Below are 13,000 nucleotides of genomic sequence, written 5' to 3'. Positions count from 1 at the left end.
GAATACTATCTTCTATTCATGCAGAAGCACCAAAAATATAGAACAGCAGCAGAAGAAATAGAGAACCAATATGTTATCTCAGCAGATTGTCCATAAGTTACATTTTTCTACTAGCATTTAATGTGGAACATCAGCAGCTTTTTAAGTATCCTGTAATAACTGCCAAAAAAATGAGCAAAACTAAAGATAAAACAAATCAAAAACAACAAGAAAAAGTACCAGTTTAAAGTTAGGATGAAAGTTTATCATATTATGGTGGACAATAAAGAAAAGAAAACATCACATTTTATTTATCACAACATCTTGGCTTCTAGGGATGATTTGTGGAGCACAAATGCCCACTCCTGTGTCCATACACAACCTCAGTTGCCCAATCAATCAGTTGATCATAAACTGGTGATGCTGCTGCTTTGTAGCAGAGAAAAAATTGCTAATTTGGCAATTATGCTACTGCAAAGCAGCTGTGATCACAACCTCCTGAGCACTGAAAATACTTCCTTCCAGACTTGTGTAAAACTTTCATGTGGAAAACTTTTTAAAAAGCTAAATATGCATATTTCATAATTTACTGGGATACATTTTGCATCACACTGTTATATTCTGCAAATCAGCAAGAATAAATATCATATCCTGGGACTTTTCCCCTCATAAACCATGTTACAACAGTCAAGTACACAATATACCTTTTTATAATCAATACAGTTCATTTGAGCCTAAGTGGAAATCCTGGAGAGAAAAGGGAACAAAGTAAAAGCAGAGTTAATTGCAGACATCCATAAATGTCATCTCGCCATCCCCACAGATTTTAAACATTTTATTTTAATTCCATAGAATATTCATATTCTCAGTGAAGTTACAAAAATCCCCTAGTTTTATTTTTAATGTAGAGCATTAAAATATTGTTTATATTTGAAATATAGCTCAAGGATATTAAAAATATTGATGCAATATTATAGTTTGGGGAAACTAATTTTGGAAATAACTACTACTTATATAAATTGCCATGTGGGGAAAAACTAAGCTTAATTATAGTCAATGATAAGCAAGGACACTTATCTAAATTTTAAAGTTGAGATGTTAGTAAAAATATGGTCTTCAAAAGGATTCACTCTGCTGATTAATTGAACCATATGATTTTTTAAAATACTTCTTTAGCTTTAAAAATGTTTTCCTACATAAAAACTATAGATACATTTAAAAAAAAACATCTATAAGTGGGTTACATCTACTTTTGCATTTTTCCTGCCTCATACTACCATGAAAATAAGAAAGCCAAGTTTATCTGTATTAATAGTTGCAGCAAGGTGAATATTGAGAAAGAAAGGTCTCAGCATCAAAGTGATTGAGAATGTCAGCTGAGCTCTTTTCAGAAGACCATGCATTGGGGAGTCTCTGTAAACCTATTAAGCATCAGAAAACATGATTAAGTTAAAGGATGCAAAGACTTTAAGGTGTTGCAAATGTTTAAATCACTAAGTGAGCTGCCTAATGATGGCCATTTTCTAAAAACTCAGTCCAGACTCAAACAGAATCTTCTCAATTTTCCCTTTATCCTTAGTATTTATCATATACACAGACAATCATGAATAAAAACAACTCAGAAAAACTTCCCATAATATAAGTTCCAGATACATCACAAAAGCAGGACATAAATGTATCCAATCTATGCCATGTAAGTGTCCAGTGTTCTGTACCTGCATGTATTCTAAGGTCCTGTCCCCACCACTACCCTAGTCATATGGTACACAAGACACATTATTCATCATAGAAGTCTTTAAATGCATGGATACTGCCATTTAGACCTAGAAAAAAATTCAGAGATGAAACTCTCATTGAAGTAACTTAAATAACTTTCTTTTTTTATATTTTCTTCAAAAAGCTGTATATGCCTTTTTAAAAATAAAAATTGTATTTTTTAGATATACATGACAATAAAATGTACTTTGGTATATTATATATATGTGAGACATAATTTATTTTAATTAAGATCCTATTTTAATGGTTGTATATGGTGAGGAGTAAACCAGGTTTTGTATTCAAATACAAGGCTATGAGAGTTATATGAGATTTATTCTACTGTATTGTACTTTTTTTCCCTATTTCCATCCCCTTGCCCTTCCCTTCATTCACCTTTATCTAATCCAATGAACTTCTGTTCTCCTTCACCCACCCTTATTATGTGTTAGCACACACATATCAGAGAGAACATTTGGTCTTTTTTCCATTAATGTGATATTCTCCAGTTCCATCCACTTACTAGCAAATTTAATAATCTCATTCTTCATTATGGCTGATAATATTTCATTGTGTATGTATACTACATTTTCTTTATCCATTAATCTGTTAAAGATACCTAGGTTGGTTCCATAGCTTGGTTTTTGTGAATTCAGCTGCTATAAACATTGATGTGGCTGCATCACTGTGGTATGCTGACCTTTCTTCCAATCAAGCATCATGAAGTTATCCAGGATTATGTCCCTTCATTGCAGCATCTTCCACATGCATTCTGAATCTATAATTGCAGTCCTCTCTGTATAGTATATATGTACAATTCCTCTATATATTGAAAAGAATCCCCATGTAAAAACTCTTCTACTTACTTATTAAATTATTTATTTTATTCAAATTTATTCAAATTTTTAAATGGCCATTTCTTTATGGTGAATAAATTATTTCACTTTTAAAAAATAATTCTGCCTGGAACAAAACTCAATTCTTACATTTCTTTCTAGTACCAGTTCTTGTTCCTTATCCAGTAGCCTGTACTTTAGTGACATCCATACCTAGTACTTCAATTTAGAGACTCTTCATTTAATCTCCAGACTGTCTAATATGTACTCAGTGTATTTCAAACATAACACATTCAAAATTCAACTCATCTTCTCTAAACCTTTATCATTTAATATTCTTCTACACCCTTCATAATCATATGTGGGATTCCCAATGAAAAAATTATTTTGACCAGAAAAATAGTTTGTTTTTCCATAAAAAGCTGTTATTATTACCTTTTTGATGAAATATTAGAATTTTCTAATTTCCATAAAATAATTCATCTTTATGTATATAATAGGTGCTAATTTTAGACATTTATTTTTGACACAAATCACTGCAATTTTCATTCAACTAACTTCTTCTTTGACTTTTTCAACTTTATCCCTCACCAAGTCCATTAAAGAAATAGTTGAAATTATAGTCTTAACATGCTTTATTTACTCCCCATCAACTACAGAATATGTGAAATTCTCTTTATGCTAATGGATAAGGTCCTCCATTGCATGTCTCTTTCCAACTAAGAGCACCAGATCTAGAAATTTTCATCTTTATGTTCTACACTACAGCAATGAGGAAAACTGGCCTTGCTATTTTCAACATGGAGCCTCAACTCACCCATGCTTTCTCTGTTAGAAACATCTCTCTCTCCTCATCCTTCTCTCTGTTTGTTTTATTCTCTTTATTATCCAATTTTCAATTCCTTTAAGTTTCCTGATGTTAATTCTAGTGTTTTATTGCAGATTGATAGGGTCTTACTTTGGTACTTTCATTGTACCTATTTGTATATGTATATGGAAATTAGATCTTAATTAAATGTTTACCTAAATTTTAATTTAAATTGTCCCTCTCTCTGTGTTATAAGCTACTTTCACAAATCTATGAGATCCACCAGTGTTGTGATTTTTTCTTCTTCAGAGGGCATACAAAATATAATATTCAGTCTTTAGCTTTGGAAAACATCTTTTAATTTCACTGGACACTTCTTTATAAGTTTCTTGATGATTCAGGTTCTCTGAAATGTCATAGCATTTATATATCACATATTTGAGAGCAAGAATGCTAGATACCACTTTCTAAACTTGCTAGTCAGTGTATCATCAAAATATTGAACCTATTTCATATTTTTCAGGATGTACAGATAATCCAAATACTCAAGGCCGATATTTGGAAAAATTAGCATAACCCTTAGATAAAGCAGTATGTGCAGGGTTATGGGTATAACTTAGTGGTAGACTACATATTTGGCATATATGAGATCCTGGGTTCAATTCCCAGCATAAATAAATAATTAAAATAAAGGAAGAAAAGGAAGAAGGAAAGGAAAAAAGGAAGGAAGGGAGAAAGAAAGAGAAATCACAAATATACATTTCCTAAACGATATAAAAGTGAACTATTTATGTTTTCAGTTAGAAAGCAAACTAAAATATTTTAAATTAATGACTATATACATGTATCTGAGGTCAAATAATAAGGTCTAACAAAGTTACCTCATCCAGTATGACAGCTAAGATTATTCTTACTATTTTGTTGATCTGGACTCACTTTATGATTGCCTATTAAATTTCTTTAGGTTTTGTAAGTCAGACTAGAGAGGCAAATGATGATAGGGATCACTGTATCTTATTTGATTTTTAGAATCTTAAAAATGATACCAATCTTTATATCTCTCTGGGATGTAGTGTGTGTATGTGTGTGTGTGTGTGTGTGTGTGTGTGTGTGTGTGTGTGTGTGTGTTTTAATTAATATCTGGAGTATGTGTGGAAGACAGACAGATTCAGGAGCTTCCACATGTTCTTTCCTATTATGATTACTTACATTACAGGTCAGGGACCACATGGGGGAGTTGTGTGAATAACCAAACATGTCATCTCCAAATCTGTGTTTATAATCCAGGGAAAGGTTTACTATCTGTAGTAGCTTTCAGCCAAGAACTCATTTATCACCATGTTGCCAGATAACCCCATTCTAACAGTGTGAGTGGGGCATATGATGTTTTGTGTATCTAGATATCAAGATCACATTTGGCATCCTAAAGTCCTTAAAATCTGAGTATTTCCCTCCGTTTTATGTAAAATTACCCACGTAAATGATTTGGTATTTAGTTATCTCTATCTATATAAGAGACTTCTTTAAAACCTAGTTGACAAAACAAAAATCGACATTTGTGACCTCCACATTTGTTTGCATTCATAGTGCATTTATCTGCCAAAGTAGCCCATTTTACAACGGAAATTATAGAATTCATAATTTGTCAATTTAAAAGGGAAGTAAAACATAAAAGAGTTCAGGAATGTCTTAGTTGAATAGTTACTGCTCAGAGTTGCTTATTAGATTGAATTTGATGTCTCTCAATACAAGGGAATTAACAGTCTGCTTTATTTCCTAAGAAAATGCTAGCATCCTTACCCCAGCAACAGTGATATAAATACCAAAGAGAACACATTTGACCTTTGACTTTCTGTGTCTGGCTTACTTCATTTAGCATGATGGTCCCCCAGTTGCATTAATTTCCTGGCAAATGCCATAATTTCATTCTTCTTTAGGGCTAAGTGAAACCCCTTTGTGTGTACATGCCACATTTTTTTTATTCATTCATCTGTTAATGGGTATCTGGATTGGTTCCATAACTTAGCTAATGTGACTTGCACTGCTGTAGACATTAATGTGAGTGCATCCCTATTGCATACTGATTTTAGATCTTTTAGATATATACAGAAGAGTGAGATAGCTGAGTCATAGGTGGTTGCATTCCTTATTATTTTTAGGAATCTCCATACTGCTTTCCAGAGCAGTTGCAATAATTTCAGTTCTGCTGAAAATGTATAAATGAACCTTCCCCAACACATCCTTGTCAACATATATTGTTATCTGTTTTCCTGATAACTAATTATATTCAGAAGCTAGACCAAACTAGAAAAGAAGAAAGAAAGAAAGGGAGAAAGAAAGAGAGAGAGAGAAAGAAAGAAAGAAAAGAAAGAAAGAAAGAAAGAAAGAAAGAAAGAAAGAAAGAAAGAAAGAAAGAAAGAAAGAAAGAAAGAAAGAAAGAAAGAAAGAGTAGGGGCAGGGTCCTGAAAATAGCAGAGAGATCAGTAGAGTATAGGAAGGGGATTGAGGTGGAGGGAACAGGGATGAGAAAAAGGAAGAATGATAGAATGAATCTGACCTAACTTTTATAAGTACATATATGAATATACCATAATGAGTCTCACCTTTGTATATATCCACAAAGCACTAATTAAAAAAAACTATAAATAAATAAAGGAAACATCTGTAGAGTCAAAACGAAAAAAAAGCAACAGGAAGAGAAAGAGGAAGGTGGGTAGGGAAAAGAAAAATAATAAGGACGGATTTATAGCAAAGTATATTTCATGCTTGTTTAATTATGTCAAAATGAACCCTAATAATATGTATAAGTAAAATTGACTAATAAAATTTAAAAAAATAAAAGACAGACAGGTGGTTCTGTTTATGAGCTAGTTTTGAAAACAATGCCCCTCATTTCTACTTATTCTATTCATTAGAATTTACCCACTAATAGGGCATTATGTAAAATTGTGGATGTGTAACCGACATGATTCTGCAATCTGCATTTGGGGTAAAATTGGGAGTTCATAACCCACTTCAATCTAATGTATGAAATATGATATGTCAAGAGCTTTGTAATGTTGTGAACAACCAATAAAAAAAAGAAAAAAAAGAATTTACCCACTTCCTTTGAATCATATTGAAGCATAATAATTAGTTCCGTTTTTGAAGAATATCAAAATACAGTGAATGTGTTTTAAAATCCCATTACTTCTTTTATTGACTACAAATTATTTGTTTCCCCTATCAAAAATGCACTCATTCTCAATATTCCCTTAAGTGCTTTTTGCATTCTTTTTCTAAAATTTAATTTTTATTGGTGTGTTATAATTATATATAATAATGAAATTCATTTTGCTATGTTCATACATGTACATAACATAATTTTATCAATCTCATTCCTTAGTACCTTCTCTTTCTGTCCCTTCCTCCCTCCCCTACTCTGCTTTCTCTACTGTATTGATCTCTCTCCTAGTATTACTCTTTTATAATCCATTATAATTGCATATATTAGCAGAATTCATTATAGTATATTCACTCATGAACATAGCATAATTTGGTGGATTTTGTTCTCCAGTATTGACCCAATCCCTCCTATCTTCCTCCCTCTCGCTGTATCCCCTTCCTCTATTAGTTTCACTTCTATTTTCATGGGATCCTTTCTTTTTTCCTCATTTCTTCCTTCACTCACTAATACTGGCTTCCACATATAAAAGACAATATTGAAACTTTAACCCTGGCTTATTTCATTTAGTATGATGTTCTCCCATTCCATCCATTTGTCTACAAATTATAGAATTCATTCTTGTTTGTGGCTGAATGAAACTCCATTGTGAATAATATTCCATTGTGTATATATGTCACTTTTTTTTTAATTTGTTCATCTATTGAAGGGCAGGCATCTAGGTTGGTTCCATAGTTTAGCTATTGTGAATTGTGCTGCTATAAACATCGACTTGGCTCTGTCCCTGTAGTATGCTGTTTTTAAGTCCTTTGGGTGTAGAAGGAGGAGAGAGATAGCTGGACCAAATGGTGGTTCCATTCCCAGATTTCTAAGGAATCTCCATAGTGCTTTCCATATTGGCTGCACCAATTTGCAGCCCTACTAACAGTGTATGAGTATACCTTTTCCCCCACATCCTAGCAAAAACTTATTGTTGTTTATATTCATAATAGCTGCCATTCTGTCTGTACTCAGCAATAAAAGAGAATAAAATCATGGATTTTGCAGGTAAATGGACGAAGTTAAAGAAGATAATATTAAGTGAAGTTAGCCAATCCCAATAAACCAAATACTGAATGTTTTCTCTGATATAAGGAGGCTGATCCATAGTGGGGTAGGGAGGGGAGCAAAGGAGGAATAGTCAAATATAGATAAGGCAGAGGGGTAGAAGGGGAAGGAAGGGTGTATGATGTTAGTAATGATGGTGGCATGTAATGGACATTACTATCCAAATTACATGTATAAAGATACAAATTGGTGTGAATATACTTTTTATACAACCAGAAATATGAAAAATTGTGTTCTATTTGTGTAATAAGAAATATAATGCATTCTGTTGTCATATATAAAAATAAATAAATAAATAAACTTCATTGTGTATATATACCCATTTTTTTTAATCATTCATGTGGTGATAGCTTCCTAGGCAGGTTCCATTTTGGCTATTATGAGTTGCATGTCGATAAACATTGGTATGCATGTATCACTGTTATATGCTCATATTAGGGCTTTTGGATAAATACCAAGGATTGGAAGAGTTGGGTCATATGGTGGTTCTATTCCTAATCTTATGAGATATCTCCATGTTCCATCTACTTTCTAAGAATTTTTTTTTAGTTTAACTTAACTTTTTCATTTTATTAGCATATTAGTAGGTCAGTTTTGTAAAGCACATGTTTAAAGTCCAGCATTCTGCCATGTAAATCAGGTGCAACTTTAAGATAAAGCAATTTGACAATAATTTCTCAAGTATAGATCCTTGAGTATAATTCCTCTTAATAGAATGACATGTGATCTACAAGAAAATAGTTCTCTCTCTTTCTAAACCTACATAAAATGATGGTACATAAGATAACTGCTATTGACATTTCCACCCCAAATAATGGAAGACAGTAGCATAAAGAAGTTTTCATGAATCTTGAAGTATATCCTGGCACAAATGATTTTTTGATTAGGACAAAAGGCCTTCAGAGTGTTTTCCCCCCATGGCCTTTGACTTTATTCTCTGATCCCTTTATTCTACCCTCTATATTTTCCAAGGCAATTAAATTTCACCCTTGTATTTCTCAGTACGTTTTCTACAAAAAGTTAAAGGTTTAAATGTCTTGTTTTGGGTTTGTTTATTTTTTTTCTCCACATATTTGCTGTATCTTTTCTTCCTGCCATTGAATTTTTAAGTGACTAGAATTTCTGCCTATATTATTACCCTAAAATATCTTAGTATCCTGTGACTCTTACTTGGGTTCACTAATTTAACTAAATCTACAGGTACAAATTTCTTAAATATATGTCTCTTTATCTCTTGAAATTTAATAAAGGCTGTGAACATGCATATCCTTAAAGATATCCTTAAATGAGAGTATCATATTTTTCACTAGTCCCTCCTCTAATATAATGCCTTACAATTACTTTTTCTCATGTGTCTTAGGAATGGATTTCTCTGTCACACTCTTAGCTTTATCTTTACACCATATTTTTATGACATTGTCCTGGATTTAGCCTTCATCTGAAAATGACTTCTTAATTATTGCATTATTGACATCCTGGAGAGGCTTCAAATTTTCACCCCACAGAATTCCCTTAAGCAAGGCCTAAAGATAGTTAGTTACATGAGTGATCTTAAGTAAACAAGTCATCAAAGGGGAAAAATGCCCAATCTAGTTTTTCATTCATTACAGTTGATCCTTTGAGGATGCAAGCAACCTAGAGATGGTAGCAACATTGAAACCTCCAACAGAGTAGTTTTGAAAAACTGAAGTAAGTAAAATAAATTATTTTCATGAACAGACATTCAGGCAGTGAATTTAATTGTGCAGTTTCTTTTGAAGGACAAATGAACTAAGGTTAGATTAGCAGGCAGTGAAATCTGGAACATTGGCATATATATAATATATTATAGTCAACACAGAGTACTAAATCTGTGTATAATATTTTAACACTCACTAGATATAGTATAAATCATTTTGAAAAGGTGCTATTGACTCAAAATATTCAAAGAGCTATACAGACTAAATAGGACCATTTTTATAGATGTAGACTTTTTTGTTACATCTTTAAACACTTATTCTAGATATAAGTTTATCTTTATTTTCCACAATGTATCATCCAGCATCACTCTCTTGAGGTATATGATTATCGTATATTCTCTTTTTGAGCTGGAGTTTCGTAGTATAATGTTGAAGACCAAGTAAACCACTTTACTGCCAAGGTAAGAAAATAAGCACATGAACACAGGTTCCAGGTTGTATCACATACCACACCAGCCAGAAGCAGCCATGTAATACAGCAGTGGGAAAACTTGTTGAAGGCATAGGAGACACACTAGCTCAGAATAAACAATACATGAACACAGGGTGTCATTCTCTAGAAAAACAATAATAATATTTACACATGCATTCAAGTTAGTAACATATTTGATTCCATGACCCTAGTAAGAAGACTGACTCTGAAAAACAAAGAATAATAACAGGGAGATAGATACACGAGTTCACTCTCTGAATGAGACAAGTGGGTGTTTCCTGTTACTGCAATTGTGGGCTCTAAATTTAGAGTTGGAACTGCTCATTCTGAGAAGGAGTAGACTACCACCATTGTAGAGAACAACAAGTGAGCTTTAAGCTGAGGCTATCACCTGTCCATTTTGTATTCCTTTCGTACAGGACATAGATCACAAGAGTCATTATCTTGGGAGACCTGATCTGCTGTGCTGAGCAGGAGGAATTACAGATGCTCTTACGTGTCAGAAGAAATATGTGGGGAACTATGGTGATCATTATGGGTTCTCACTGTGGAAAGAAGCTTGTAGAAAACCTTTCATAAATGGGAATGGTTTTCAAGACCTAGAAATATCAATAATAAGACAAGCAATAAGTGTTAGCGAGGATGTGGGGAAAAAGGTACACTCATACATTGCCGGTGAGACTGCAAATTGGTGCAGCCAAATTGGAAAGCAGTATGGAGATTCCTTGGAAATCTGAGAATGGAACCACCATTTGGTCCAGCTATCCCTCTCCTCGGTCTATACCCAAAGGACTTAAAAACAGCATACTATAGGGACATAGCCACATCAATGTTTATAGCAGCACAATTCACAATAGCTAAACTGTGGAGCCAACCTAGATGCTCTTCAGTGGATGAACAGATAAAAAAAAATGTGGCATATATACACAATGGAATTTTACTCAGCAATAAAAGAGAATAAAATCATGGCATTTTCAGGTAAATGGATGGCATTGGAGAAGATAATGCTAAGTGAAGTTAGCCAATCCCCCCCAAAACAAATGCTGAATGTTTTCTCTGATGTAAGGAGGCTGACTCATAATGAGGTAGAGAGGGGAAGCATGGGAGAAATAGATGAATTTTAGATGGGAAAGAGGACTTGGAGGGAAATGGGGAGGGGTCAGGGGATTAACAAGGATGGTGGAATGTGATGGACATCATTATCCAAATTATAGGAATGAAGACACAAATTGGTGTCACCATACCTTATATACAACCAGAGATATGAAAAGTTGTGCTGTATATGTATAATAAGAATTGTAATGCATTCTGCTGTCATTTATTTTTTTAAAAAATCAATAAAAAAGAATTTAAATAACATCATAAATAAGCTACAAAAAATAATGACAGTAGAAGCAAAATGTGAAGAGTCTCTAGTATACATAGAATAGGAATGAGATAATCAGTATGTGTTGCTGTCTCAAGGCCAACTGCAAGGACAGGGACCAGAGTACAACCAATTAGCCTCCATTTTCAAAATCCTCCCTCTGGAATGGAGGCCACTACAATCCCAGGAGTGCTGCTCCCCTGAATCATGTCAATGAAGAGATCTCCTCATCACAAATAGCAGTCTGGGTCAAGTATTGCAATGTCATTCAAATTTTCCATATCCAAGTTACTAGCTGCTCAGATGGTCCCTTAAAGTACTTGGTTTTTGAGATCCAGCAACACTTATTGAAGAATTTATAATTCTCAAGAGACTTAAATTGTATGTCACACACACATACATATATATTAGAAAATGTGAAATAAAAAAGAAAATATAAAATAAAGTTTAGTCCTAAATACTTAAATATTATAATGCTCAATAATTCAAAAACACATAAATATATTTTTGCTTAAATGAATATTAAAATAATTATAAAATCTTAGAGCTTTCAGTTATTTAACAAATTATTTCATTGCTAAGAGGAATGGCATATTATCATTTAAGGAATGAGAAATGGAAAATTAAAACTGAATACATTGACTATTGCTTTTCAGATAGAAAATAGCCTATTTATTCTAATATGCAGTGTGTTAATACCACCCAAATTGTAGGATCATGATTATTTATAGAACCATTTTGAATAAAGTGAATAAAGTCCTTATTAGATATTAAAATAGCATATTAAAATTCAGCAATCTAATTTATTTTTCTGTATAATATACACATTCATAATGATCTCTTATTATCACTCTCCTTCCATTATTGCTAAAAGCATATTACATTAAGTAAAAAATATCAGCTAATCAAGTAAGTGACAAAAAGGCAGTTCACATATTAGAAGGAATAACATTGTTACAAAAAGTAAATATAAATTTTTATAAGAAAATAAAATCACATTAAAATGAGAAGAATTTATTGGTTAAAATATTCTATTGTAAATTGTTATATCAAAAGAAAGTATATGATTAATGAGATTTCTATAAATACTGTTATCTATTCAAAATACATTAATTATCTGTATACTCAGAAAAATGAGATATCCCATCTGATTCAAATGTATGATATGTCAAGGTCATTATACTGTAATGTATAACTAATTAAAACAAATTTAAAAAAGAAAAAATACATTAATTGATAAATAAAGATTATGTGTAGATAGTACATTTGTTAAATACTTAGCATATTTAGCTCTAGAACTATGTTTTAAAATACTACCTGGAAATCTATGCATCAGAGAATTTTAATAACACATTTTTTTTTCATTTTACTTTGGGTAATTCTGCAACTATGTATTTGGACAGTGTCTACAACAATCTTTTTTTATTCTTACCTGTCCCTAACTTGAGTTCCACATTGACCAGAATTGATTATCTTATATATAATTAAATATTTCTCAGTCATATTATATGCTTTATCACTGAAAGAATAAAACAAATATATTTAGAGACAAAATATAGAAGTAGAAATTAAAATTTAAAAATACATTATATATATTTAATTCATCTCAACTTATGCAGATGGGTATAATGGATGTGAATGCAGTGTGCACATTTTCAATGTATATGTATTCCAAATAATTGAAAGGGCCTTTAAAGTCTCCCCATCATAATGATTTCCCTTCTTTAAAAATTATGTATCACAACACCATTTCTTTGGGTAATAATGTCCTTTCTATACTTTGTATACAGAATTAAAACATTCTATTCACCTGA

This window comes from Urocitellus parryii, chromosome 2, assembly GCF_045843805.1.
Source record: "Urocitellus parryii isolate mUroPar1 chromosome 2, mUroPar1.hap1, whole genome shotgun sequence".
Taxonomy (NCBI): domain Eukaryota; kingdom Metazoa; phylum Chordata; class Mammalia; order Rodentia; family Sciuridae; genus Urocitellus; species Urocitellus parryii.
Note: the sequence above shows the minus strand (reverse complement) of the source record.